The 8,457-nt window shown below is 54.2% G+C and overlaps 1 protein-coding gene across 3 annotated transcripts in view; it reads right to left on the minus strand.

Annotated features, from left to right (window-relative positions):
* Positions 1-6,749: 6,749 nt before the first annotated feature.
* The window catches only part of LOC119304208 (disease resistance protein RGA5-like), a 10,835-nt gene continuing 9,127 nt past the window's right edge, over positions 6,750-8,457 (minus strand). For all 3 annotated transcript variants that reach the window (XM_037581382.1, XM_037581380.1, XM_037581381.1), the window contains exon 5: positions 6,750-7,181. The gene's annotated coding sequence lies outside the window, so the exon portion shown is untranslated. The remainder of the gene's footprint in view (positions 7,182-8,457) is intronic.

Below are 8,457 nucleotides of genomic sequence, written 5' to 3' on the forward strand. Positions count from 1 at the left end.
GCGTGGCTGACCGGAGGGAGAGTTGGTGGGTGAGTGGCCGGGAGGGAGGCAGCTTTCTTCACCTACCGACTAGCGTGGCGTGGACGCATCGCACGAACGCGGATTGGACTCCGGCGTCGATGAAATTCTCCAGTGGAATAGTATGCGGGGAAGACTCCACTAGCTAGCTAAGCTAGGTAGCCACTCGTGCGGTCGTGGCATTCTATTCGTGCGCTCCAGTGGATGGAGTGGTGGTAGTGTTTCACTGTTTTGGACAAACACACGATTGTTGAGTAACGTGATTGTATTAGGAAACATAGGTTAGACTAGAAATATTCTGGCTTGCCTTGTACTCCAAGTAGATCATTGTACTCCTATATATATGCCCACGAGGCTCAAGCAATACAACAACAATTCCACCAATCCCTCTCTCCCTTCTAACATGGTATCTATCGCAAGTCGATCCTAAACCCTAGCCGCCACCGCTTCCGCACCTGCGCGCCGCCCCCGGGGCGGTCGGTCTCCTTGACCGCCGCCGGGGGCCGCGCCGCCCGTACCTAGGGTTCGTCCGCCGGTCGTGTTGCCGGCTGCCCTAGAGAGTCTTTTTCCCGATCCTTTGATCCGGGTTTTCTCTCTCGCCGGTCGCTTTGATCGGCGTCTACTTTTTGGTTTTCCGGTCTTTGTGATCCGGTTTGCGTCGCCCACCGCCGCCGTCGACCCCGTGCACCTCTACTCCGACTTCGGCATCGACTACACCGGCGTCTTCACCGACCTGGCGGCCTCGCGCGTCGTCCACGCGTCTACCCGCCGGTCGCCCCGACCCGGCGGCCTCGCATCATGCGGCGGCCCTTCACCGCCGCCGTTCGCGCGACGGCCCGCCCGTCGATCTACGCCGGCCGTCACCGCCTGCTCCGACCGGGACTCCTGCATCACCCCGACCCGGCGGCCTCGCGCCATGCGGCGGCCAATCATAGCCGCCCTGCCGCCCGCCGCCGCCGGCTTCATCTCGGACTCCGCCGCCACCACGCCTTCACCGAGCGGTGTCCCCGACCTCGCGCGCGATCGGCTTGATCACCCGCTCGCCGCCGCTATCAGCCTCATCTACGCCGGGCGACCGACCTGGCCCGTCGGTTACGCGCGCCTTCGCAGGTCCCGTGAAGATCGTCTTCGAGTTCAGCGCGCCCCTCCGTCGATCGAGCAACGGGCTGCCGCTGCGTCGCCCCGTCGGGCCGCAGCGCCGCCGCCCCGTGGTTCTCCTCCCGGCTGCACCGACCCGCGTCGCCCCTTCAGGTCGTAGTGCCGCGGCCCGCGGTCTACCGCCGCCCCGAGGTCGTCCACTCCAGGCCGTCCCCGTGGCTACACCGACCCTCGCGCCGCCGCTGCGTCGCCCCGTCGGGCCGTAGCGAGCGTGGCACGCGGTCCACGCCGCCGTCTCGAGGCCGTCCACGCGGTTGCACCACCCCGCGCTCCGCCGCTGTGCCGCCCCTTCGGGCTATAGCACCGCGGCCCGCGGTCCCTGCGACCGTCCCGAGGTCTTCCGTCGTCACCCCGACCTGCCCGCCGCCGCCGCGTCGCCCCTTCGGGCCGTAGCGCCGCGGCCCGCGGTCCACCGCCGTCACCGCGCGTCGACCTCCCGTGGTATGCGTCGCGCCGTGTCCCTTGGCGCGGGAACGCCACCGTCCACGCCGGTCTTTGTCATGCTGTCAGGGTTCTTCGCCTACGTCGAGCACCGCCGCCGCACTCCTAACCTAGCCGCCGCCGCCGCCTTCAGGCCGCCGCTGCCGCTCTTCTTTGGCCGCCGCCGCCGCTACCTTTGTAGCCGCCGCCGCCGCCCGTCCACCCCCTTCGTCTTCGTCCAGCACCAGTTCGTCGCCAGCATCGCCGTCATCTACCCCGACCGCTTCATCTACTCCGACAACCGCGGGCGACATTGGCCCCGCGCCGATTGGCGCCGCAACCGTCGTCGAGTCCTTCTCTGCTGGCCTCTCCGACTTCTCCGACATGGTGTACAGCTCGTGCAGGTCCCTCGTCTACGCATGCCCGGTGCTGGCAACACCGCCGCGTGCCTTCGTCCACGACGTGTCCCCGGGCCTGGCAAGCCTGGCGCGGCGCTTCGTCAACTTCGTCTTCGTCCGTCTACGCATGCCCGGTGCTGGCAACACCGGTGCGTGCCTTCGTCCACGATGTGTCCCCGGGCTTGGCAAACCCGCCGCGACACGTCGTCAACATCATCTACTTCCTGGCGCACCACTACTTCGACACCACTGCGCCCATGCTAACTCGGCGCCCCCTTGCGCCCGCGACTCCACGGCGACTTCCTCGACACCGGCTACCCCGACTCGACATCGACCACGGCATTCTTCGCACGGCTACCTCGACCACGGCTCCACCACCCACGCTCTCGGCTACATCGACAAACGGCACAACGGGCTACCGCCCGCTTGAGCAACCTCGTTGGTTTCCACTCCAGCCACGACTCAGCGATGCATCGACCGTTACGACTGTGGGGGGTGTCCGTCGGCTTGCCTTCGGATTCTTCTCCAGTCTCACCGTCTGCATCGCTACCGTTGTGACTGCGGGGGGGTGTTGAGTAACGTGATTGTATTAGGAAACATAGGTTAGACTAGAAATATTCTGGCTTGCCTTGTACTCCAAGTAGATCATTGTACTCCTATATATATGCCCACGAGGCTCAAGCAATACAACAACAATTCCACCAATCCCTCTCTCCCTTCTAACAACGATAACGCACATCCCGACCCTCGCACAAACACATGACAAGGCACATCCCGACCCTCGCGTCGTCTACCCAGGGGCGCCGCCAGAGACCCTTGCGCGGCGGCGGCGGGCCCAGCGTCGAAGGAACCGGGATATGGTCGCGGCGGCAATCTCTTGGTGCGGCTGGAGCGTGGCCGGGAGGGAGTGGCGCACAGCAGCCAGGGCGCGCGGCAGCCACACTACCCTTGATGATCCGCGGGATCCTGGGTCTCCGGCAATGGTGGGCATGGCGGCAGCCGCGAATCTGGATCCCATCCAGATCAGTCGTTAACTCAACTCTTCATGTGGATGGTCGGCGGCGCGGTGAGGGCTCCGGTAAGGGGATGGAGGATCTCCGCTGGAGAACCGGTGGCGCCATACGTCTTCATTGCGAAGCTTCGGGTGTTTCCAGGCTTCCAGCCAGCCGCGAGATCAGGACGATGCGGCTTCCGGTGAAAACTGTGCCTGACTGTGGTCTTGGTGGACGATGGCGGCGTCTCCGGCGTCGTTTCCTTCTCGAGGCATCATTGTTGCAGGTCACGTCAACTCGATCAGGATGTTTCGGGAGAAACCCTAGATCTGGGTCTACCGGATTGGACAATACGGCGCCTTCGGTGTTGTTCTCTCTCCTAGGGGCATCATTTTGGAGCAAGTGCTGGTTGGAGATGACAAGAGGAGGAGGAGTGTTACATCTATTGCAAGGCTGACGGCGGATCCTGACGGCATGGTGCGGTGGAGTTTCAGCAACGGGCGTGTATGGATGGATATACGCAGAACAATGGCGTTGTCTGGCGCCGTGGTGGCGTTGACGGCAGGCTTGACAAGGTTGGTGTGTCAGTACCTACTCTGGAGATGGATCGGTAGAAGATGGCGGCGGCGGCCTCTGAGAATGCGTCAGACCGGTGTGTGACTCAGTCCCGACATTGTGGCTTGGATGGGGCATACGGCTTTAGATGCTAGCCTTTGGTGCGATGTCTGTTTGGTATGGCTCGGACATTCGGCACCCCTTCATCAAGGGGATAGGAGTAGCGACAGGTGTTGTCAAGATGACGGCGTCTTTATGAATAATTAATAAAATAGATATATGCATCGTCCAAATGCAGAGGTCGGGGACATATCCTCCTTTCTCAAAAAAAAAAGAGTAGTGTTTTCACCTGTGTGGCGCCATTCCATCGCCACTGGTACATACGTGCGCGTGATGTGAGCAAAAAGAGCCAGGGAACAACCGTGTGTGTGAGTGGGTGGCCACTGGCTAGTTGCCGCCCGCGTGGGTGCGCGACCGGCCGGTGCGCACCACGGCGATCCACGGCCGGAAAAGAATGTCACGTACCAGGTTCCATGCATGCATGCATGCCGTGCATGCGGGCGGCGCGCCAAGGCCACGCTCGTGCTCGTGGAGGCCTCAAGGGAAACAAAACAATCGAGTTCCTCGTTTCTCGCCCCGCCAAGATTAGTATATTCGCCGGTGCGGCGGTGACCATGCGCATTGCCCGGCGAACGGCAGCGATCGATCATGGCGGTCCACCGGCCGAAAAATATATGTATGCAGCCGTTGTGCGCCAAAAGCGGACAACACTCACTCGCTTCCCTCGGCGCCTTTTCGTCGTGCGGGAACCGTGGAAAGATGATCGCACGAGCGCGCGTGATGAGCGGCGCCTTTCCATGATGCCGGGTGACTGGCTGGTGAGCGACGGCTGACGGCGGACGGGCCAGTAGTGCATGCAGTGTGTGGTGGACAGTGCGCACCATGTAGGCGTCCAACACATCAATTGGCATGGAAAACTGTCCGTCTCCGTATGAGTATGATCCCATCCGACTGTTCAACCGGGACCGGCCGGCCGGCCGCCGCCACCGTTAGTGAGCAGCCGGAGGACCGCACCTCACGTTATCTCCGGCGCGCCACCTGCATTATGGGGCGCCAAAGCTGCCGGATATTCTCCTCCCTGCTCATCTCACTTAAAATTGCAATTTTATAGCGTCTAATCGCATCAAAACAAACGAAAGGCGCGCAAAATATGGTGGCAACGGCCGCCGACCTGGGAGCCACCAGAGTGGTGTTTGAGACAGACTCGCAGCATTGTTTTAGAGCAATGCTACACATATGATACTCTTTGTATGACTTTTGTAGGACGATTTACCGTGGCCTTTCATCGCGTCGCGGGGCTGGACCTTTGGATCATCAACCGTACAAGGATCGGAAGGTTAAACATCGCGTGCAAAGCAGCTACTTTACTTTTATGCATGCACATCATCGTACCAACATTTTCCTCACGGCTCGTTGGAAAACATGCAAAAGATTTTTGAAACATTTCAAACATATGCATGTAGTAAGAAAGAATTGTCTAGGAGCATGCCAGGAGACGAGTGAAGCAACATAGCAGCATGTCTTTTTTTTCTTGCGAGAAACATATATAGCAGCATGTCGAAGGACGGTTGGATCGACACCCGACAAGTGTCCAACCAACGGCCAGGTGGATCGGTCTAATCTCTTCCTTCTATTGCTTTCTAAGCAAGCCTTTTACGTTTTTTCTCTCCGTGTGAATTTTTTCAAGCCTTACACTTTGTTAGGGGAGTGGGTGAATGACTCAGCCACTCGGGTTCAACTATTCACAGATGTAAAACACGTGTTAAAAGCAAAAAAAAACAACTATAAACTCTTTAGTTGAGTTTATTTTTCATTTCACATTTTCCCTTTTTACCTCGGTTTTTCTTGGGAAGTAAATCGTGATGCCTAGCTCTACAACGTTTCGGACCTTTCAAAGTTGCAAATCCAAAGCAAACCATACACATAGACCAAAAATGCTACACCTACGTATGAATCCTACTTTTTTAAACAAAACACCACCCACTTTATTCATTAGATAAAATAGATACATCGTATGTGAGGAAATTTACAATTTCATTCAATTGTTCCTCAAACCAACCATAAGTCGCAGAAAATCTCGCTACCTAGCTAGTTCGTGAACTACCTTATTTGCTTCTCTATTACATTGTTCAAACCTAGAAATAGGAAAATCACAAGCGAGATGATAACAATCATCGAAAATCACCGCTGCTGCAATCGCATGACCTCCTCCATTGTTCATTGTCTCGATGACCTCTAGATTGTCAGAATTGATAACTAGACGGTTGCACCCTATTCTTTGTGCTAGGGACAACCCATATCGGAGTGGCAAAGCTTCAGCTGCTAGGACGTCTACGCACCAGTCTATTTTTCCTTTCCCCCTGCAATACATTCACCTCTGTCATCCCTGAGTACTGCCCCAACAGTGCCCCTGAGCTCATCATGATTAAACGAAGCATCAACATTAAGTTTTACAAAACCCACAGGAGGTCTGGTCCGACCCCCTTTTTTTATCGTCGCTTTTGGAGAGCAAGCAATAACAAATTTATTGTAATTGCACGGATCCCCTGTGATATCTGGGAGACACTCTGGGTTATTTCCTCATGGACCAATTTACGTCTTTCCCACCAGAGGTACCAGGTAGTAATGGCAATTGTCTCTCGAACATTCCTAGTTGCCACTAAGGTCAAATCATGTTCTGGCATAAGAAGTAAGAACTCCAGAACCGCTCACCCGCTTGATCAATTTCACAGGCTCTCATAATGATTTCGTTCAAACCCTTCTCCAAACCTCTCTTGCTTTGTGGCGGAGAAATAAGACATGCTTTGTATCTTCTGGATTAGAAGAGCAGGCAGGACATTGAGGCGATACCTTGATATGTCTATTGGCAAGTATAACACGACACGGAAGCGTCCCATGCAGTGTATGCCAAATGAAAATTTTCACCTTAGCCGGACACGAGAGCTTCCAAATCTTATGCCAAATAGGATTTGCAGTTGTTCTTCCCCGACCATTCATATGCCATAGTTTTTTTTACCGTGTTGATGTTCCCAGTCCACGAAATACACTGACCGAACTGAGAATATACCATTTTTTGTATAGCTCCATGCAACAAAGTCCGGCATATCATGTTGAGAGAGAGGGATAGCAAGTACTCGTGGTGCGTCAATGGACCAAAGAGTTTGTCTAACCAGTCCTACATCACACTCATTAGAAATAGGATCAATAAAATCAGCAACCCGAGAGATTAGATGGTTCCCTCTATATAAAAGTCATCAGGTGCCGTTCAAATCAGCCTCTGCATAACATTACGTAAATAAATTATATAGATGTAGCATTGCTTGACATAGACTTTAGACTAACCGAAAGAATGGACATAAACTCTCGCGTAAAATCAGACGGTTAGACAAAGTCCAAGACGCCGACCGATGATTGGTGTCATCTTAAACATGCACCCTAGAATTAAGGAGCTGTTGCTGCTGGCCTTCCGTAGACAGGGCACCGGTCAGGAGTGTCACACCCTTCTGTGCCTGCCTAGCAAGCTGCCCTGTTGACGTGACGGAGATACTTACAAACGGTGTGGAAACGTGTTTGGTCAATCCTGTGAGAATAGACCACTTCTTCAGGGAAAGAAGAAAACAAAATTATTCGTTAGGAAAGAGGATACCACGTTGTTCCTTCCTGACTACCGTGGAAAACCGAATGGTCCTTGCAACAATGACCGGAACCAACCAGCTAGCTAAAGGTTTAATCAATGATACTCTTTCATCATCTTATAACGACAAATAAAAAAAAACTCGACTGGAATGATGTGTGTGTGTGTGTGGGCAACTCGTGTATGCAGAAGGAAGAAGACTTCGACATCCTAAAAACTCAGGTGTGTTTTTCGATATTAGTGAAGGTGTTTTTGTACAGGCCTATGCCACTTACTTAATACTGCGCCGCCCGGAATTATTTGATATATCTAAACGTGCTTATAGTTCTAAATACTTCCATTTATATCCATTTCTTCGACACGTAATTCGGGATGGAGGGAGTATATATGATCCTTTGACTTTTCAAAATAAAGAAATAAATAACTTGGATAAAGTTGTTGCTTTGAGTTGCATTTTTGGCTCATCGCACTTCGCCAAAGAGTGGTGGCCAACCGAACGACTCGTCGGAACACATCTTCTTTTTTTTTAGAGAGACTTTCTATCACATCTCCGGTAGGTGAATGTCAAATTCATGTGCCCTGTGATGGCTCTCATGAGTCATGAGAGATAATGACCAAAGAGAAAAAGAAAGAAGCGCTGCGCAGCCATGGACAAACACACAAGGTCGCGTCACCAAAAATAGTACGTAGTACTACCGGTGTGTACAAGTCAGCTCTAATCATCTTGTCAGGGTGGGATGGGAACCATTAATTTCGGTCACACCACGGGTAGGTGAATGATAGCACGACACATGAAAAATGAACCGAGGATATATGAATAGGAGCGCAGCCAGGGACAAGCACTGAAGAGGGTCGCATCAGCTAGCTGCCCCACGATGCAATTCAGTTTCTGTCATCGTCGATGACACTAACCTATTATGAGCTTGCTACAAAGATCGTCTCCGGACAACTGAGATATAAAAAAACTGAGATATAAAAAAGGGAACGTCTTGCTCAACCAGTCGACTGAATCTCGTTTTGAATCAGTCGATTTGGCCTGGATGAATTTGAAGCGTTGGATAGAAAACGAACGGCTCAGATTGTTTCTTCCTCCTCCCAACAGTTTCTTCTTCCTCTCGCACGCCGCCTCCCGCGGCCGGCGGCGCTCCTGCAACCGCCCCGCCGTCCCCTAAACCACCCCCCACCGCCGGTCTTCCGTCGCCCCGGCCATCCCTCTAGCCCC

This window comes from Triticum dicoccoides, chromosome 5A, assembly GCF_002162155.2.
Source record: "Triticum dicoccoides isolate Atlit2015 ecotype Zavitan chromosome 5A, WEW_v2.0, whole genome shotgun sequence".
Taxonomy (NCBI): domain Eukaryota; kingdom Viridiplantae; phylum Streptophyta; class Magnoliopsida; order Poales; family Poaceae; genus Triticum; species Triticum dicoccoides.